The sequence below is a fragment of the Nyctereutes procyonoides genome, unplaced genomic scaffold (genome assembly GCF_905146905.1).
Source record: "Nyctereutes procyonoides isolate TBG_1078 unplaced genomic scaffold, NYPRO_anot_genome, whole genome shotgun sequence".
NCBI lineage: Eukaryota > Metazoa > Chordata > Mammalia > Carnivora > Canidae > Nyctereutes > Nyctereutes procyonoides.
This window is the reverse complement of record NW_026575140.1, coordinates 75175056-75195862: the sequence shown is the minus strand read 5'-3', so window position 1 is coordinate 75195862 and position 20807 is coordinate 75175056. Positions and strand designations below refer to the sequence as shown.

Below are 20807 nucleotides of genomic sequence, written 5' to 3'. Positions count from 1 at the left end.
GCTTTAGTACTCAGAAAATTTCACAAAATTAGCGCTGGGCATGGGGGCAGCCAAAACTGTTCCCAGAAGGGAAGACTAACAAGATCTGTGACGAGCCCCTTGGGATCCGTGAGATAAACACTTAACACAGGAAAACAGGAGGTGTTGCCCTATTTTATTCATCGTGGTCTCCACAGCACGTGGGATGGGATCCAGCACATAGTAAGTGCTCAATAAATACACTGAATAAATAAATGAATGAACACTGGTGTCTCAACACAAGCTAAGGTTCTTCTGGTACTTAGACCTGAGGATAAAAAAGTATCATCTGTGGGCTGTCCTAAATGGGCCATGGAGTAATGTGGTGGGGAATTCATTCATTCATTCACCATTCATTCATTCATTCACCCCGCCAGCTCCTGCTCATGAGCACAACTCTAGCACAGATCAGTGAACGAGATATAAAAATCCCTACCCCAGGGAGCTTCCACTGCATGGCAGGAGACAGACAGTAAAGAGACATAGCTGAGTCACTGGTCTGGTACAAGGGGACACGGATCAGGGAGGAAAAAGATGGTTGAGGGATGGGCTAGAGTGACATTTCCACAGAGACTTGAGGGAGGTGACACAGTGTGCCAGGAGGCCACCTGGGGAAAGTAAGAGCTCAGAGGCCCCAGGTGGAGCCCGCAGGCATGTGGGGTCAAGGTGGCCAGCACGCATGAGCCAGGCACGAGCTGGGAAGGCCGCAGAGCAGCTGCGGCCAGGTGGGGTCACAGTGGCTGTGCTGAGCAGAGACCGCAGGGGGACATGGGCAGGAGCAGGAGGCCGTGCAGAGGCCACACACAGAGTGGGCATAGACAGGGTGGCAGCAGACGGTGGAAGTGCTCGGATTCCAGATGGATTTGGGGGTTTAGCAGGCAGGATGTCCTGATGGATCAGGGATGGGGTATGAGGAAAGGAAGGGAGTGGGGTGTCTCGCAGGGCCCTCAGGGAGCCTCCACACCAAACACAGGGGATTTGGGGGTTTGGTGCATGGCGTCTCATCCCCTCCACCCACGGCACAAGCTGTGTTCAGAGCAACCCCCCAGACTGGGCTCAGCACAGGAGACGCCCTCGACCATGAGGCCACATTGAGATAAAAGTCAGTGCGACAGCCTGCCCAAGGGCCACCTGTCAATGCTTCCATCCCGGCTACACGCTCTCCAGGGCAGGACTGCAACATACCCCTTTGTGACCACCCAGCACCCACCCCAGTCCTGCCACACACATACTCACTCACACACACACTCACACTTGCTTGATTTTGTGTCTCAAGGGTCCATAACCATCCAAGCGGCCCTCCACGGACCTCAGGTTGGGAGCCCCAGGCTGGGATCCCGGCTTAGGGCCCCTCCAGATGGGAAGTTCAGCCCCCACAGTCCTGAGTGCCTCCTTGCCAGCCTGGAGAGCCCTGAGCCAATGAAGCAAGAAGAACTACAAGCTGGCTGCGAGGTGCACCAGTGCTCCTGATCACCGGCACCACTTTGTTCCTTCAAATAGTCTTTCGTTCAACTGCTGAGGCTGGGGAAAGGGGGCGGGTGGCAGGTGGATGGAAAAAAACGAAAAATGACTAAGATGGCCTGGTCTAAAAGGGGAAGAAAAATGAGCACTTCCTATGTGACCAGATCTATGCCTGGCCCCACACAACCTTCATCTCCCATCCCAGCGACAAATTTGTTACCCAGAAAATACGCTAACAGGTCTGCTGTGCCAGCTGCAGAGCCACACACCCTCCCAGGGCTTATGTACTTCTGCCCTTCAGAATGCTGAGGCCAGATGCTCGCTCTGGGCTCGGCCCTCTGATTCCTCTACCCCTCCAGCTCACTGGCTCGGAGACGCTTCTGGGTCAGGCCTGACTCTGCCAACCACGCCACTGGCACAGGGGCAGGTAAGGGGCCTGAGATGCAGCAGGGGCAACCGTGCTGCTGCCCTGGGCTAGACCAGCATGCCCAGCCTTCAGGGTCCTAGAGCCACCAGGAAATGGGAAGGAGGGAGCGGGGAGCTGGCAAGCGAAGCCAGGATAAAATATTGATGCCCGTGTCCTGGTAAAGCGAAGAACGCTGCGTGTCCATGAATAAAAGATGGGTCGGAGGAGCAGGCTGGGCAGCAGATTAATTAATCTAAGTGAGTGCTCCGCTTTGTGTCATGGGAGAGTGGGGCAGTGGAGTAAACAGACTCACCTCCCACCGCTGCCCCAGAGGGTCCGGCGAGCTCCTCTGTGCCAGGCAGGCAGCTGGGCAGGGCAGCAGTTCCAGGCCCAGGCTGGCAGGGAGAGGGGCAGCGGCAGCCGGCGCTCCAGGCCCAGGGCAGCCTCTGTGCCCACGTGGAGGGCAGCTTCCCCAGCAGGAGGGAACCACGGAGCCCAGATGCTCTGGGAAGAGAGCTGTGACAGGTGCAGGGGCCTGGAGGTCAGCGAGGGGACAGCAGGGCTCCTGGCTCCTTCCCTGGTGCTTCCACTGTTGCCTCAGGGACACTGCCAGCACCTGGATAAGGGAGGGAGAAGGTAGGAAGAAGGTCGGTGGCGGCAAGTCCATGGTCTGGCATAGAAAGCCGGGTACAGGCTGGACTTGGCCATTGGCAGGGATGGAGGACCACAGGTTCTGAGACAGGAAGAAGGGCTGGATGCGGGTGTAACTATTTCTGCCCTCGGAAATGCTAACCCCAGGGTACAAAGGCTTCCTGCCTTGGGTATGTGTTGGGGAAGGGGAGGGCCCACAGGATTCTTAGATGCAGCCGTGGAGGTCTCCCCAGGAGACAGTGCTCAGGACCCCTGCTTTCATCCATCCTCCACTCTACAGGGCGGCTTTCACCGGCTCTTAATGGTTTTGTTTTCTAAAGGTTACACAGGACTTTGTGGGATGGACATGCCCCTGGTCACACTCCCTGCAGGAGGGCAACAGCTCCAGCATCTGAGGTATCATAATGGATACCCTCCCCCAAGGGAGGAGCTCCCCATCCTCATGATGACTCCTTCCCAGCCTCCCCCACCACCTCCACCAAGCCTCAGTGGGACCAGGCTGCCCTTTGCTCAGGACATCATCCTGCTGTGCTCTGTGTCTGTCCACAGCAGCCCCATCCTTAGAACCCTAGGTGAGGGCTACGTCCAACTCCAGGTGGCCTCAGCTGACACCAGCCACAGCCCTGGGCAGGCAGCAGGACACCTCCAGCCTGACCCATGGAAACTAGAAACTGGACCCTGACCTGGCCATGGGGAGAAGACCGTAAAGGTGGGAGGGCAGACATCATCACAGGCTGGTTCCCTCCAAAGCCAGGGTCACAGCCATGGCCTCCGTCTGCCTGCCACCCCCCCTCCCCACCACCTCCAAGCCTGCAATGGCCTCACCAGACTACAACAGCCTCAGTTCCTCAGCATTTCTGGTCTGTCCTGCTCACTGAGCAATGCATTGTAAGGAGCCTGCTGACATCTCTTGTGCTCTATCTCATATTTGTTATTTAACTTGTTTACACATAGTCCTGTCTCTTCCACTAATACTTAGCTCCTTGAATGTTGGAGCAAATTATTTTTTTGGTCCCATGACCTATACAGCCCAAGGCATACGGGAGGCACACTGCACAGCTGTTAGAATAAGTGAATGAACAATGAATGGCCGAGCCACCGGCCCTCTCTCCTAGGATGATTTCGGGGCCAGGTCAGTCCCCCACTACCTGCCTTCAAGGTGGGAACAGTGCTTACTGAGAGCATCAGTCTGCCTCAGCCCAGAACCAGACAGGTGTGTGACAAGCATCTAACCTGCAGACACGTCTCTCCCATTGGACAGATGACAAACAGGTTCAGCACTTGGCCAAGATCACCCAGCTGGCAAATGGCAGAGCCAGGATCGGGTCCTGATCTGAGTCCAGGGTCCTTGCTCACACCTCTACATGTCATTGGTGAGAAGCAGCAGGAAGGCAGGGCTAGGAAGCCTTAGCTTGCCTCACCTCCCAAGGAGAAAAAGAAGGGCTCTCTGACTGCAGACAATGGTCAGGGCTGGACAGACCCTGGTGCACAAGGGTGCCTGGGAACTGTGGGACAGGTCCCATGGGTGAGAGCAGGGAGCAGGCAGGTGGTGGAAGCCCTCCCCTCTGCCAGGGCTCTGAAAGATTCCCCGGGGTCTCGCCAAATCCACCCGGTTGCCAGTTCCGTAAAGCTGGCTGCCTGGCCCCTACACCTCACCATGGCCTGGGCCTAGAGCTGGAAGGGGAAGGCAGATTGGGCAACCTCTTCAGCCCAGAAATAATGACAGGGCCTCTGGAATCCTTCCAGAAACAGGCACCAGACTGGCCTGGAAGCACATACAGTGTCATACACACTTTTCGGCAGTCGACCTCCGAAGCAGGGGCATCTAGAACAGTGCATTTCTGGGGAAAAAAAAAAAAAAAAAAAGTGGCCGAGGAGCCTGCCATTTCTGTGGTCACAGTGCCACCTGTTAGCTGCACATGGCATAGCAGGGAGGGGCCGTCCTTCAGTGTCTGCAAGAACTTCCAGACCATTGGCATCCAGTCATCCATTGGACAAAGGCTTATTCAGCACCTACTGTGTGACGGGCATTATTTCAGAGGCTGCGTATACAGCAGTGAACAAAACAGACGAAAAGCCCTGCCTTTACGGTGCTCACAGTCTAGAAGGGAAACAAATAATGCATAAGGCCAACACATACAGCATACAGTATGTGACTGGGGTAAGCGTGGTGGTGGGGGGGAGAAATCAGGAAGCAGGTGGGGAGTGCCCCTGGGGGTTGTGACTGTAGGGAGAGTGGTCAGACATGATCTCAGAGACTAGTCTGGGAGGAGATGAGGAGAGAGCCCTGTGGGTTTCTGGGCAGGAACATTCTAGACAGAAGAAACAACACGTGCCTGTTGTGTCTGAAGAACAGAAAAGGACCAGGGAGGATTAAGGGAGGGGGCCGGGACAGTGGTAGGAGGCAGGACCAGAGCCTGTAGGACCTCAGAGGCCACTTGCAGGGACTTTGATCCTGCAAAATGGGGCTTCACTGCAGCGTTCTGAGCAGAAGACTGGCATAATGCAACTTGCATTTTAAAAAGATCTTCTGGAGGCTCCTGGGGCGGGAGGCTCAATTGGTTAAGCCTCCAGCTGATTCTGGCTCAGGTCATGATCTCAGGGTCATGAGATGGAGCCCCACAGCAGGCCCTGTACTCAGCAGGGAGTCTGCTTGAGATTTTCTCTCTCTCCCTTTCCTCCTCCTGTGCTCTAGCTCTCTCTCTCTCCTCCTCCTCCTCCTCCTCCTCCTCCTCCTCCTCCTCCTCCTCCTTCCCTCCCTCCCTCCCTCCCTCAAATAAATAAACAAAACTTTAAAAGGATCTCTCTGGGTGAGCAACCATGAGTGGAAACAAGGACACCGTGAAGAGGCCACTGTAAGCCCCAAGCGGGAGATGGTGGCAGCTTGGCCCCCAGGGGGAACATGAGGCAGTGGGTTGGGAGGAGCGGCAGGAATTGCTGGGATGTGAGAAAAAGAGGAGGCAAGGTTGATCCAAGGGTCTGACCTAAACCACAGAGAGACTGGTGCTGTCCTTACTGAGACTTGGAATTGGTGGACTTGGTGGGAGGAACCGGGAGTTCAATACTTGCCAGGTCAGAGCTGCCTATTATCAGGGGGTGGGATGAAGGGGTTTGGAGCTGGGTGGGGGCAGGGGGACTGCCTAGAGCTGTAATCTAAAAGTCATCAGCATTTGGGTGACATTTAAAGCCATAAGACTGGATGAGATCCAGGTGGGTAGAAAGAAAAGGGAAGGGACCAGGGACAGAGCCAGGGAGTCCTCAGCTTCTCAGAATCATCGGGAAGTGCTGCAGGAAAGCACAAGAGAGTGAGGAGGGGGAAGAGGAGGCCGAGGCAGCAAAGGGGGTCCTGCGGGAAGGCCGGTGTACCAGAACCCACATCAAGAAAGAGGATGGAGTGAGCAACCATGTCAAAAGCTGCTGATCAGCAAGTCAGGGCTAAGGACAGTCTACTGGCTTCTGTAATGCAGAGAGCAACAGTGACCCTGAGAGGAATGGTTCTGGTGACAGGGTGGGGACAAAAGCCTCTAGGAGAAAGTATAAGCAGGAATGAAAGGAGAGAAACTGGGAACAAGCTGAGACAATCTTTTGGTGTTTTTTTGTTTGTTTGTTTGTTTTTATAAAAGGGAGGCAGGAGATGAAAAGGTAGCTGGAGGGGCACCTGGGTGGCTTAGTCGGTGGACCTGCCTTCAGCTCAGGTCATGATCCTGGGGTCCTGGAATAGAACCCTGCAACAGGCTCCCTGCCCAACAGGGAGCCTGCTTCTCCCTCTCCCTCTGTCCTCTGCTCATGTGCACTGTCTCCCAAATAAATAAATAAAATGTTTAAATTCTTTTAAAGGTAGCTGGAGAAGAGATGGGGTCAAGAGGTTTGGTTGGGTTTTTTAAGGAATTATGTTTCAGAGAAAGGGAGAAAGAGGGCACAAGCTGGGGGAGTAGCAGAGGGAGAGGGAGAAGCAGACTCCACACTGAGCAGGGAGCTCAATCTGGGCTCCATCCCAGGACCCTGAGATCATGACCTCAGCCAAAGGCAGATGCTTAACCAACTGAGCCATCCTCAGTTTTTTTTTTTTTTTAAGGTGAGAAAAATAAGAATTTGCTTGACAGCGACGGGCGTAACTGGGGAGAGAGGGGAAAGGCTATGGGAAGAGAGGTAGGGATGAGTCACGAGAGCACTTGTCCTCCTCAAGCAGGTGAAAAGGAATGAGATCCGGTTGTTCATGCCAATGAGATAGCACTTCGCATCTGCCTCCCCTCCCCTGCCCCCCAATGGCTAGAATCAAAAACACAGTAACACGTGTGGGTGAGGACCTGGAGAAATTCGAACCCCTTGTATGCTGCTGGGGGGCATATAAAATGGTGCAGTCGGGGATCCCTGGGTGGCTCAGCAGTTTAGCGCCTGCCTTTGGCCCAGGGCACTACCCTGGAGTCCTGGGATCGAGTCCCACGTCGGGCTCCCTGCATGGAGCCTGCTTCTCCCTCCTCCTGTGTCTCTGCCTCTCTCTCTCTCTCTCTCTCTCTCTCTTTCTATGTCTATCATAAATAAATAAAATAAATAAATCTTTTTTTAAAAAAAGGCAAGCCTTTAAAAATAAAATAAAATGGTGCAGCCACTTTGGAAAGCAGTTGGGTGGTTTCCTTAGGAAGTTAAACACAGAGTTAGCATACGCCTGGCAATTCCAACTCCCAGGTATACCCAAGAGAGAGAAAGACATATGGCCACACGAAAAGGTGTACACAGATGTTCATAGCAACACTGTTCACAACAGCCAAAAAGTGGTAACCCAACCATCCATCAGCTAACGAGGGGACAGACAAAACACCGTCTTATCCACACCATGGAATAGCATTTGCTCAGAAAAAGGAAAGAAGTACCGGTACGGGGCTACAGCAGGGATGCACCTCGGCAACGTGATGCTCAGTGAAAGAAGCCAAATACCAAAGGCTACATCTTGTATGACTGTTTATGTGAAACGTCCAGAGCAGGTGACTTCGCAGAGACCAGGCTTCCCCACGCAGACAGTAGGTTGGTGTTTGCCACGGGCTGCAGAGACGGAGAGCGGGGAGTGGCTGCTATTGCACTTGGGATGATGAAGATGTTCTGGAATTAGGTAGGGGTGATGGTTGAAGGACTCTGTGACTACGCTACAAACCGCTGAATTGCACATTTTAAAAGGGTGGATTTTATGCTTTGTAATTATATCTCGGTAATAATTTTTTTTTTAAAGATCTGGTTGTGTAGATGAGAAGGGCTGCCCTAGCCCAGGAAAGAGATAGGAAACGCTGGCACTGATGCAAGTGGGCAGGTGGGCAGGTGCAGGCAATCGTGAACATTCTCTCCTGGTGGCTTCTCTTCTCTCAGAGACCTGGGAAATGAGGTCATTGGCCAAGAGTGAAGAGGGAGGCTCCAGCAAGAGTGAAGGTACAGAACGATTGTAGAAGAGAGAGAAAGAGAGAGAGAGGAAATGAATGGACTGGGAACATTTAGTAAGAGAGTGGGGCAGCGCTGAGGCCTCCGGTGAGGGAGGCAGAGGGCAGTAAGTGTGCTAGGTTCCCCCAGCCTTGAGACAGCATGGGGACGTGGGTTACAGGCACCGAGCTCCCCACACGACAGGGCTCTGGTCCCTGAACAGGCAGGTACACACATGGGTGTTTGCAAGAGCAAACCCTAAAGATGCCCACCTGTTCACCCTGGTGATTTTAAATGCACATTCCCTTCCGCTCTGCAATTCCTCTTAGGAAATTTAGCCTCAGAAAAACTTGCAGGCAGACACAAGATGTATGTACATGGATGTTTCAGGCAGCACTATTAGTAATAGCAAAAAATTGGAAACCACCAGAATGTCCATTACGGGAGAAATGGTGAAATAAATCCTGGTTAGCTATGCTGTGAAGTCTTAGCCGCAGTAAAGACAACGGAGGAGCCCATATGTGTGACATGGCAGGATTTCTAAGATGCTTCGTGAAGTGGGAAAAGTCAGGCTGCAGAATAATGTGTGATATTAGGTAACCGTCTTCCCTTTTTTGTTGTTGTAAACAAAAAGAGTATTTATGTGAGCATATTTACATTATTATCAAACATAAAAGGTCTAGAAAGGATGCAGGGTAGGTTGTTAGCGGTGCTTAATCTTGAGGAGTAGGTTTTGGAAAAGGAGTTGAGGGTGGTTAAGGGGTTGAAAGTGTTTTAGAGAGGGACTTTCATTGCTTATTTTATATGTTTCTTAAAACTTATAGCATGGTGTAACTTCAAAAGAATCACTGGGGCTCCCCGTCCCATTCGCAGGCCCATTCTTTCCCAGCCCAGGCAGCTCTGTGTCCCCAGAGGCAGTGGCCAATCCGGGCCAGACTATGGCTGGGTCCTGACCAGTTTTCCCTTTGCCCAAGTCTGGGCAGAGGACAGAGAGCAAGCAACTGCCCACCCCCACCCCCAACCTCAGTCTCCTCCACAGCTGTTCCTCTCCAGCCACTTTCCAGGGAGGAAGGTATCTGATCAACGCACCAAACCAAAGGCACCAAAGGCCAGGGAAGCAGCTGCCACAATGATAATGGCAAGCACTTACGTGGCACTTACTGTATATCAGACACTATTCTCAACACTTCATATATGAACTCGTAACAACCCTATGGATTCCGTGCTGTGCAATCACTTCATAGCAGATTTTAAAAACATAAACACGGGGCACCTGGGTGGCTCAGTGGTTGAGCATCTGCCTTTGGCCCAGGTTGTGATCCCGGGTCCTGGGATCAAGTTCTGCATAGGGCTCCTCTGCAGGGAGCCTGTTTCTCCCTCTGCCTGTGTCTCTGCCTCTCTCTCTGTCTCTCATGAATAAATAAATAAATAAATAAAATATTAAAACACACACAGACACAAACAGAAAGGCTGCTCAAATGGCTAAGTCTCCCACCCCAGGTGTCACAGCCCCGAGGAGGGACAACAGGCTGACCTGGGAGAGCTGCCGCCATCCTGGGAATCCACAGCCTAGGCCAGCCTCTTCTTCCTGCCTCACTCCCTCCCCTCAGCCCTCCGAAGCTCCAAGTCCTGGGATGTTCTTTTTTTTTTAAGATTTTATTTATTTCTTCATGAGAGACAGAGAGAGAGAGAAGCAGAGACATAGGCAGAGGGAGAAGCAGGCTCCCCAAGGGGAGCCCAATGCGGGACTTGATCCCAGGACCCCAGGACCACACCCTGAGCTGGAGGCAGATGCTCAACCACTGAGCCACCCAGGCCTTCCACTGGGACATTCTGATACAGCCACGTGCCCTCGTCCAGGGCAAGCCTAAGGCTTCCCCAACCCAGACCCCAGAACCCACCAGTGCCTGGCACGTGGCTGGCGACACCTGGTGCACAGGGAGTGCTCAACATGCATTTGCTGAATTAATTGCTCTGTTCTCCCACCCCCACCCCCACAGTGTCCCCCTGGGCCTTGGTCTCCTCATCTAGAAAATGAGCGGGTGGCATGTGACCACCACCTCAGGACCAACATCAAGGTGCTGCTAAGAGAAGCCAGCGCTTATTCCAACAGGGAGACTCTCAAACGGTGGGACATGAGGGTGGGAAGGCAGGAGAGCTTACGTGATGCCTTCCCTCCTGGGCATGGAGGCCGACTGGGAACGCTCCACCTACCCACGAGCATAGACGGGTACTTTACCTGACATTCTCCACCCCACAAGGCTCAAATCTCCTCCAGGAGACAATTTCCTTGCACAGACACAGGCACTGTTCTATGGGCTCTGCAGCCCCTGCCCGGCTGGGTGTCAGGGAGACCACAGAAACTGCCCCTGACCCCTGGTTGAAAATCTTGGCACCCAGGTGGCCACCACAGGTGAAGGAGAGCGCACAGCCATACGGGTGGCAAGTGGTGACTCCCTGGGCCACAGCTGGCCAGGTGAGCCTGCCTGTGATTCAGACATAGGAGGGGGGTAGGCGTGCAAAGCTGTGTCTCCCAAAGTCTCCATGGGCTGTGCCAGCCAGAGGAAGCACTCCTACAGTCCTTGTTTACCTAGTCTGGAAAGTTCCAGGACAGCTGGGGGGAACACAGGAGGAGGGGAGCTCACCCTATGTGCCAGGCACTTCCACACATGGGTTCAAAGATGCCCCACACGGTATTGGCACCCCACTCCTCACAGACAAGGATGCTGAGGCCCAGAGAAGCCGGGGACAGGACCATGTCCCCAGCTGGGACCTGAACTCCCCTCCCCAGGGCCAAAACCCATGCCTCTCCACAGAGTTCCCTCAGCTCTTGGTGAATGAGGGATTTGGAGCTGGGACTCAGAGGGCACCCTGGCCCTGTCCTGCCCTGCCGTGGGCTTCCAGCCTCAGTGCCGGAGCCAGCCTTCAATTTGGAGGCAGTAGCCTCAGGTGTGTCCAAGGGGCCCTGGGCTAGAGTCCACCACTGGGTTCACTGTCGGTTCCAGAGCTCCCACCCATCGTGTGCCACCCCCCAACCCTGCATAGCCCCCCTCAGTTATAAATGGTCCACTCACTTCTCAACAGAGCTTCCTAGTGAAGCAAGAAGCTAACCCCAACCCTCAGTGTCACACGGCCAGACAACGGCAGCCTTCACAGGAGGTCCAGCTCCCTGGACCTACCAGCTGGCTGGACCCATTTTGGGACCCATCAAAAAATAAGGGGGGTGGGCCCCTTGCCCTCATATGCACCAGAGGTCACCCTTCAAGTATTTCCTTTACCCTTCCCTGGGATATATTCTGGGGCTCCAAGTTTTGAGTGCTGGCCCCAAACCCCTCCCCACCTGGGGAAGTCCCTGGTCCTGGCACAAGTCCAGGCTCCCAGCAGACCCAAGACCCACGCATGAACCTCAGGAAAGCTGTCCCTCCAGCCTGCTTCATGCCACACAGCCACCTTAAGACACAGCCACACCCCCAGAAAGGGCTCAAACTATAAGTGTCCCTGGTCCTCACCCTCCCCACTCCACCCCTCCTCCACAGTCCTGGGCTGCCCACAGGTAGGCCCCCACCCCCCACCCCCCCCAGGCTGCCAGCCCAGAGGAGCCAACAGACAGAGGATGAACTGACAGCCCTGCCCCCACCACCTCCCGGGGCCTGTTTCTGGGCCAGAGGCCAGACAGGAGATTTTCCTGGAACATCTAGGGCACAGAGATGCTGAGAAACCAGCGGGTGGGGGGAAGAGCCTAAAAGGAACAGCCAGAACTAGTGGGGGTTGGGAGAGGCTGCTACCTGGCATGTGGGCCGGCCACGTCCCCCTCCTCCCCAGTGTTCCTGGCAAGTGTCTATGCACAGTAAAACTCCCACCACCCTCCCCAGAAAGCCACCAAATTCCAAGGCCTGACTCAGTTCTGCCCCCTGGGAGCTGTGCCTGCTGCAGGCTGGCAGGGGCTCCTCCAATTCCTGCTGCATCCCTGGGGCCTCAGACTGCTGGCTGGCTCTTCACTCAGACACGAGTGCCCATCCTCACCCTGTCCTGTCTCCTGAAGGCCAGTCCCAAGCTTGTCAGACGAAATGACAAGTATCCAGCGAGCACTTAAAGGCACTGGGGGTAGGGGGTAGTATTTGAGTGTGAGTGTGTGTATGTGTCTATAAGCATATGCACATGTGAGCATTTGTCATTATGTCTGTAAGAATGAGAGTGGGTCTGCACATTTGTATAGATGTGTGCGTGTGCATGTGTGTCTGTGGTGGGCCTGACCTCCCTCTCTCCCGCCCAGGGGTTCTCAGGTCCCTTTCCCCTGAGAGCAGCCCAAATTAGACAGGACTGTTGCCAGAGCCTTCTAGGGTAGTGAGTGGAGAGGAGCTCACTGGGACAGAACAGAGGCCCTCAATGAGCTCCTGCCCCTACCCCTGCCCCTGCTCCTGCTGGGTCAGATCCCTGCTCTGACCTCAACTATCATGACTGTCCAAGCCCAACTGCTGGTGAGATCTGCCTCAAGTCCTCCCTGCCCTGGGCTGGGCTGGACTCTCACCTTGCAGCTGCCCCTGCCCTTCCCAGGGGTCTCTCCTGGGGCTCAGTTCTGCAAAAGGGTAGCCCCTGAGGACTGGAACCCCTTCCACAGTTCATTCACTGTCAACCAACTTGGCTATTTCCACCTACAGCTCAGCTCGGAGCTCTCCCCAAAACATGAGGCCTCCTAGTCTGGCCTGCGGGCCAACACCCTACATGCAGGAACCTCCAAGTCCCTGGAAAGCCACTCACAAGTTCAGGTTTTCAGGCTGAGAGGCACCAATGGCCCTCTGTTTGTTTGCAGAACCTGGAGCAGAGCAACATCTCCACAGACCTACAGCCAGCAACCCTGGCCAGCTCAGAGGCAACTCTGCACCCCTCTGTCCCCTGCCCAGGTCCCCGGGACCCCAATGGGCCAAGCCACCATCCATCCCATCCATCCATCCAAAAATGTATATTACCTGACAGTGCCAGGCCTTGGGGATCCTGAGGGGGACCCATTATGGTCCTTTTCCCTCTCAGGGTAGGAAGAAATCTCAGAAAAGGAGCAGCTTCCAAAGATTGTTCCAAGACAGTGCTGACAAATGGAACTTTGTCACAACCTAATGTTCTCTATCTGCACCACCTGACACGTCTGTAGCCTCCCGGCCACAGCGGACACTGAGCATTTAAAACGTGGCGAGTGTGGCTAAGGACTGAATTTTTAATTTTACTTAAATGTACTTATTTAAATGTAAATAGTCACATAGAACTAACCACTGGCTGCTATATTGGACAGCACCGTCCTAGGAGCTGTGGGAGCACAGAGAGGGAAGGAGAGGCTTCAGGGAGGAGACAACATTTGGTGGGACCAGGTGGGACTCCAGAATGTTCTTTCAACAAGTACTTACAGAGAGCCGAGAAAGGCCAAACACTGATGATATAGCAAGAGCTACCCAAGTCAGGGAGGAACTGCCACTGGGTAGTATTAACCAAGTAGAGCGTGCTGCCTCCCAGCCCAGACGAAGGCCCCATCGCAGACAGTGCAAATCAGGGAAGACTTCCTAGAAAAAGTAGTTTATAAGATGAGGCCTAGGGGAAGACTTCCAAGAAGGGAAAACCAGCTTGTGCAAAGGCCCTGAGGCAGCAGAAAGCCTGGGGAGTATTAAGGAGAATAGGAAAGCCTTCACGCAGACAGCAGCCAGAACAGCCCCCACGGCACAGCCCCGCGCTGGTGGCCAGCCAACTCACTCATTCTTCTTCTCAGATGTCCACTGGAATGTACTCAGCCCCAGGCGGCCTCATGAGCATATTTTGGAAAATCCTGTCACAGTCTCCAGCCTGGCCAAAGGCTTCTCTGACCTCCTGCATCCTCTCTGAGGTCACTACTGGGTGGGGCCTGAGCCATTATCCCTCCAGGAGTTCCTGACTCATCATGGAAAAAACTGAAAAGTCCAGTCTTCTCAAGAATCAGTCCAACGCTAGAGGGGGAGGGCAGCTGTGACCCCAGCTCCAGGACACAGGGACAGTGGAGGGCGGCAAGGAGCGAGTCAGAGACAGAAGAGAAGGTGAAACAGAGACCCGGGCAGAAAGTGAGGTGGACACTGAGGTAAGTCTACAGAGACAGGAGGTGGTGATCACAGACACAAGGACAGACAGCCCAAGCCAGCAGGACAGAGATACACCCACCAGTGAAGCTAGCGTAGGCCAAAAACAAAGGGCCACTCAGGTACACACAGCTGGAGGCTGGCTGCCAGGCTGCCAAAGTCAGCCAAGGACTAGAGGCCGACCTGGGCAGAGGTGGGGTGGGGTGCCCCTGCCGCGCTGAGCTCGGGCACACACCCACCGGCTGCACCCGCAGGGCCGGCCGCGAGGGGGCGGCGTTGCTTCAGCCACCACCCACGAGCCCGGAGTCCAGCTCCCCAAAGATGGTCAAAGTCAGACTCCCTCCATCAGAGGCAGGGGACCTGGCACCAGCCTCACAGAGAGGTGTGAGGGACTTGGGGGGGGACCCGGCGTATCCATACCCAAGCCTGGGGACCCCAGCATATCCTCAAGCCTGCCCCTTCCTTTCACATTCCCCATCTCCAGCCACCTTCTCCCTTTCCAGACACCTGCAGACCTGGGGGGGGAGGGGCAGGGGGTGCCTACCCAGAGCACTGAAGGGCGGAGCCAGGGATGCCTGCCAATCTCCCTGCTCTTGCTGTAAAGGGTCCTGCCACAGGGCCTGGTCCCCTGCTGTGCATCCTTTCTCTAGTAGGCTCTTGGGTTCAAAGCATCCCTCACATAGATACAGAGACCTTGGCCGAGCCCATGCTTTTCAGCAGGTAGCAAGGGGCAATGATGGAGTGCGGTAACAGAACCTACTCTCTGGTGCAGGGCTGCAGTCAGCGGCAAAGATGGCCAAGCCAAGTCTCAGGTCACATCTTTTGAAGGGCCCTTAAATCAACGTGTCAGAAGAAGGCGGCCACTGTGGGGCCATCACACATGCAAGAACCACCAATGAGCACCAACACTGTGTTCAACACTGTATGTGCTTCAACTCACATCTCAAATCGTTGTACCCATTTTACAGACCAGAAAGCTCAAAGAAGGGGCAAGCCGGGTGACTCAGTGGTTTAGAGCCGCCTTCAGCCCAGGGCCGAGATGGAGTCCCACGTCGGGCTCTCTGCATGGAGCCTGCTTCTCCTTCTGCCTGTGTGTCTCTGCCTCTCTCTCTCTCTCTCTCTCTCTCTCTTTCTCTCTCCCTCTCTCTCTCTCTCTAGGTCTTTCATGAATAAATAAATAAAATTAAAAAAAAAAAGAAAGCTCAAAGAAGCGCCTCCTCTGATGATTATTCCGTAGGTGTGGGTATTTCTCAAAGCTCTGTTTCAGGCTTCTCCTCCTCTTTCTGTATACATATTTCTTGAGTAGCTACATCCACTCCCATGACCTGGGCCTAATTCTCAAATTAAGCCTTCTGCTTAGATCTTCCCCATGGGTTCCAGACCAGTCTATCCACCTGCTTCTCCAGGCCCCTTGTATGTCTTCAGGAACCTAACGCTGTATGTGCCCAACCATGACCCCTGATCTCCATGTAGTGAGTGACGTTGGTGCACCCGTAGCACCCCTCAGCCAGCCTCCACCATTCCCAGCCCAGCCAAGCTCTGCAGCCTGACGACTGTACCCCCACACCCACATGCGAGCACCGCTTTCCAGCCCCGGTCCATCCCCTGGCCAGGCCCCGCGGTCCTCCTTCCCCTCCTCCCATTCCACACTCCCAGCTCCTCCCTGTTGTCACTCCTGTCCAACCACAGCCAGACTGGTCTTTTCAAAACATAAATGGGAGTCGCATCACTCCCCCACCTAAACCCTTCCAGTGGCTTTGTATCGCTCTCAGGGCAAAGTTCAAGGCCTTTGCTCTGGTCTGAGCAGCCATGATAACCAGCCTCCTGCTGCAGGGACATTCAGGGTCGGGCCAGCCCAGTGCCATCCGCTCATCACTTCCTCCAGCCCAGCAGGCTCAGCACCGGAACCCCTCTCTGCCCAGAGTGATTACACTCTCCCTCCTTCTGCCCTCCAGCCTTCCTGAAGCTTCCACTGGGGCAGTGTTCTCAGAGCCCTGGGAACCTCTCCTTAGCCTCTGGGAGGATTGCAGGTGGAACCATGCCTTTGGCCAAGGGTGAGCTCGGAGAGGCTCAGGACCAGGTCTGTCTGGTCACTGCTGGGTCTCAGGCCCCAGAACTGAGCCTGCACTCAGGTGGGTGCCAAATGAGTATTTGCTCATCCACTTTGGCACCTTCCATGCCTCCTGTGGGAACCCGTCTCTTGGCCACTTCTTCCTACTGAGCTGAACTCCTCTCAGGCTCTTGTAACAACTTCCATCAGGGCAACTCAAAGGTCCTGCGGGAGGGTCAAGCAGCCTCCCCTCTTCCTATGTCGAGCCTTTCGTCTTTCCACACTCCTCTGAATTCACCTCAATGCCCTCACCTGCCCCTCTCAGGTCAAGAGACTTCTCAGGGACCTCTCGGCAGGTGGCCAGGTGCCACCTTTCTTCCTCCAAGACCCCCAGTTCCAAAACCCCCAGTGTCTGCCTAAACCACAATAGTACTGAAGCCTACACATACTATGTTTTCTCCTATCCATGTACACTAGGATAAAGTTTATTTATTCCATACAGTAAGAGATTAATAATAATAAACTCAACTATAGGGATCCCTGAGTGGCGCAGGGGTTTGGCGCCTGCCTTTGGCCCAGGGCGCGATCCTGGAGACCCGGGATCGAATCCCGCGTCGGGCTCCCGGTGCATGGAGCCTGCTTCTCCCTCTGCCTGTGTCTCTGCCTCTCTCTCTCTGTGACTATCATAAATAAATAAATTTTTAAAAAAATAAAAAATAAACTCAACTATAATATGCGGTAGTAAAAAGTATGCAAATGTGGTCTTTTTCTCTTCAACAGTCTTATTGAGCATACACACCATCCTGCTGGCCATGATGTGAGATGAGAACACACCTACAAGATGAGATAGAGTGAAGTCAATGAGGTGGGCACTAGTATAAGGAAGTAGCCTTATACTAGTATCTTGTGACAATACGCAAGAGTTATCACCTGCTACCCCACAGCTGACGTCCGATAACTGAGCTCCAGGATGAAGGGTGACTACTGAACACTGTTCCTGCTCTACCCCCAGGAGGGTGTCACTGTCCCCTCCTCCTCCAGATCCACGTGCCCCAGCACCTCAGCCCTGGCATCCTGAAGAGTCTTGGGCTGGGCATCCTGTCTTTGATTTGTTTTATAGCCTTGCATGTCCCCTCTCTCTGGGCTCATCTCTCCTTTAGCAAAAAGAAGTGGGTCAAGCATGGGATGACTTCTGAGGTCTCTCTCAGCCCTCAGATCTTGTATGTTTGTTCGGGCTGCTATAGTAGGTACCATAGGCTGGGCAGCTGCAACAGAAATTTCTCTGCTCATAGTTTTGGAGGCTGGAAGGCCAAGATCAAGGCATCAGCAGGGCTGGTTTCTTCTGACACCTCTCTCTTTGCTTGCAGATGGCTATCCACCCTGTCTCTCTTCACACGGTCTTCCCTCTGTGCCTATCTTGTTCTCATCACTCTTCTTGTAACAACACCAGCCATATTGGATTAGGACCCACTCATTTGACCTCCTTTGACCTTGATGGCCACTTTAAAGGCCCCCTCTCAGGCAGCCCAGGTGGCTAAGCAGTTTAGCCCCGCCTTCAGCCCAGAGCCTGATCCTGGAGACCCGGAGGAGTCCCATGTCAGGCTCCCTGCATGGAGCCTGCTTCTCCCTCTGCCTGTGTCTCTGCCTCTCTCTCTGTGTGTCTCTCATGAATAAATAAAATCTTAAAAAAAAAAACTGGACTTCTTTTAAGGTAGCCCCGGTGGCTCAGTGGTTTGGCGCCGCCTGCAGCCTGGGGTGTGATCCTGGAGACCTGGGATAGAGTCCCACATCGGGCTTCCTGCATGGAGCCTGCTTCTTCCTCTGCCTGTGTCTCTGCCTCTTTCTCTCTCTAAATAAATAAATAAATAAATAAATAAATATTTTTTAAAGGCCCCCTCCCCAAGTACAATCACATTCTGAGGACAGGGGTGAGAATCTCAACATATGAATTTGAGGGGGACACAATTCAGCCCATTAACACATCCCAAAGAGGTGATTACCCTTTGCTGAGTCTCAGGACAATGGTGAGGACTACTAAGGTAAAATGTGTAAAGCTGGTCACATGCCTGATGTTCAATGAACACTAGATGTGGTATCTGCTGGTGGTAGGGATGATGATGACACCAATGAAGACAGCGATGACGTTGGGAGAGGTCTCTGGATTGGCCTAGGCAGAAGAATCATGCCTTCACCAGTGTCCCTGTGGGGAAGGTTTATGCATACATCTCACTTGAAGGTTTATGCATACATCTCACCCTTGCTCCTGGTTTCCTATGTGTACCATCCCACCTGCCAGGTGAGGAACTGAGGGCAGCCCCAAGCTCTGGCTTCTTGCTTGCTCCATGTGTGCCCAGTATGCCCCTTACAGGGGTAATCACTGACCACTCCCAGGCACAGTGGTGGTGGCTGTCAGGCAGGACAGGTGACATGTTCCAGGAAGAGAGATGAGTTCAGGGGACTGCAAGAAACCAAAAGGTCTAGGTACAGAGCACCCAGGAAAGGCAGGGCCTTGGAGGTCCTATAAAGGGTTTACATTGTTGCCTGACACCATAAGGGCCCCACTGATGGGTTTTCAGCAGGGAGAGGTGTGATCAGAGGAGTAGATGAAGTCGGGATGGGGTGGGCCAGGACCAGAGGAAAGAGCACCTGCTCCTGGAGCTCCCCCGGGGTGGGGTGGGGGGATGTGGAGAGGTGGGCACAGCAGAGAGAAGACTGGCACCTGGATCTATGAGACCCTGAGGAGGCAAAGGTCAGGGCTCAGTGATGGATGGGAAGTGGGGAGGGGGGAAGGGAGGTAACAAGGGTGACTCCAGGGCAGATAGGCGCTGAGATGAGGGAAAGCGGGCAGCGGAACACATAGGGGGGAAATAAAATCAAGAACTGAGTTTTGGACACAGTGCTTCTGAGATCCCTGTGAGATGTCCAAGGGGAAGGCAGGTGGCTGCATGGGCTATCTGGAACGCTGAAGTCTAGGGGGAGGTAGAGCAGAGGTAGGTGGAGGGATCTCCCTGGAGGGAGCTAAGCAAGTGACTCTCCACTCAACTGAGCCTGAGGTGTGGAGGGGAAAGAGGCAAAGGTTGGAAACAGTCCCTGAAGATCAAGAGGACTTCTAACCCTGACTTCACGCCCAGATGAGGGCCATAAAGTGCAAGTGAAGGAGGGTGGCCCAGTCACCCAAAGGCATGTGCTCAGGGACCAGGGCTAGATGGAGGGCAGCTGGGTCTTCAAAGTTGGGGTGGGGGCACCCCACCCTTCTGTTGAGTCTGCCATCTTTACAGGTAAAGGATCAAAGGGCTAAGCCCCACAGAGGGTATCCAAGCCCGTGACTCCAGGAACCCAAAGGAAAGGTGTCCACAGGGGGATTCAGGATCGTGGAAGAGGGGGTGTCCACACTGCATTCTCCTGAGTACTGCTGAGGACCACTCACTTCAGTTTCTTCCCTCCTCTCACTGCCCCTAAGGACTGTGGTCCTCTTTCAGAGTGCCAGCGTTCCTGAGAAGTCAGAAAGAGCCCAGTGAGGGAGGGAGGGATGGGAGTTTCAGAGCAGAAGCGTGAGATGGGGAGAGAAAGCATGCCTGGTGAACACTGGGCTGTTCAGAGGATTCCTGCCCCCAGGCAATCTAGGGCTGGGGTTTGGCTCAGGAGGAGCAGCAAAAGGGCAAAGTGGAAAGGCAGTTTAGAGTTTAGCAAGAGAATGGTAGAAATGATGTAATCGAAGCAGACTAGAAAGGAAAATGAACGCAGGAGAGGACTGGAAACAGAAGTCCTAGTGATAATCTTTTTTTAAAAAAACTCTTGCTCTGAAGTAGTTGACTGGATAGGACGACAGGAAGGAAGATCACATGCAAGGGGCGGGGGAGGGCGGGGGCTGGCCAGGAATGGGAGCCATTCCCACTGGAGATCCTGGATGCTCTGGATTTTCCCAGGCAGTTGGCAGAAGCAGAAGAGAAAAGAAGGGGCAGGGCTGGAGCACAACTGGCTGAAGGGAGGACTCTGGGGACCGGGAGACTCGGGGCCTCTGGTTTGATGACAACCCCTCGGAAGTAGGATGAACTGTTCAGGAACCAGCTGCAGGCACAGGGAGAGGCAGAGTGGGCTTGCAAGTTTTCCCAAATGGACATCGGACCCAGCCCATATCAGACAGTCAGGAGGGAGAGCGTCCAGCCAGGGTTCCGGGTTCCTCGTGGGGCAAACTCCTAGGTGGGCCTCCAGGGAGAAGGTGTCCAGGACACTCCAGATGGAATCACGTGGATGCAGTATGCACACTTTCTGCAGGAAGAGCTCTCCCAAGCAATTCGAAGACATGTGCGGCCCCCCAAAGTTTGGGAGACGCTGGCTGAATGATCTTTGGATGCCGTATCCAAACTCAGGCAAAGGGCAGCATCCCAGGGCCCATTTTCCTGGAACATCTGCCAGGCGCAAGGGAAGGTGCTGGCGGAAGGGGTGCAGCAATGTTTCCCAGCTTGTCTCCTCTTGCTTGTCACTGAGCACCTCCCCTGAAGGTTCCCCAGCCTAGAAATAGTTGGGAGCCATAACACACACCTGACCATGGGCTGGATGCTGGGCAAACACAGGTGAGAAGAGGCCTCATCTTTGAGATGCTTGTGGTCCTAAAGGGTATTTCCATCTTCCCACCTGGCAGCACCCAGGTGGGGCACAGAGGAGACAGTTCAGGCTTTCGCACTCTCCCTCAGCTGGAACACCCTTCCTCTCCCCACAACTC

At 54.1% G+C, this 20807-nt stretch overlaps 1 protein-coding gene across 8 annotated transcripts in view; it reads right to left on the bottom strand.

Moving 5' to 3' along the window:
* LOC129496708 (uncharacterized) overlaps nt 1-20807 on the bottom strand; it is a 283680-nt gene that overhangs the window by 168460 nt on the left and 94413 nt on the right. For all 8 annotated transcript variants that reach the window (XM_055304914.1, XM_055304918.1, XM_055304920.1 and 5 more), the window contains one exon: nt 2199-2501. The gene's annotated coding sequence lies outside the window, so the exon portion shown is untranslated. The remainder of the gene's footprint in view (nt 1-2198; nt 2502-20807) is intronic.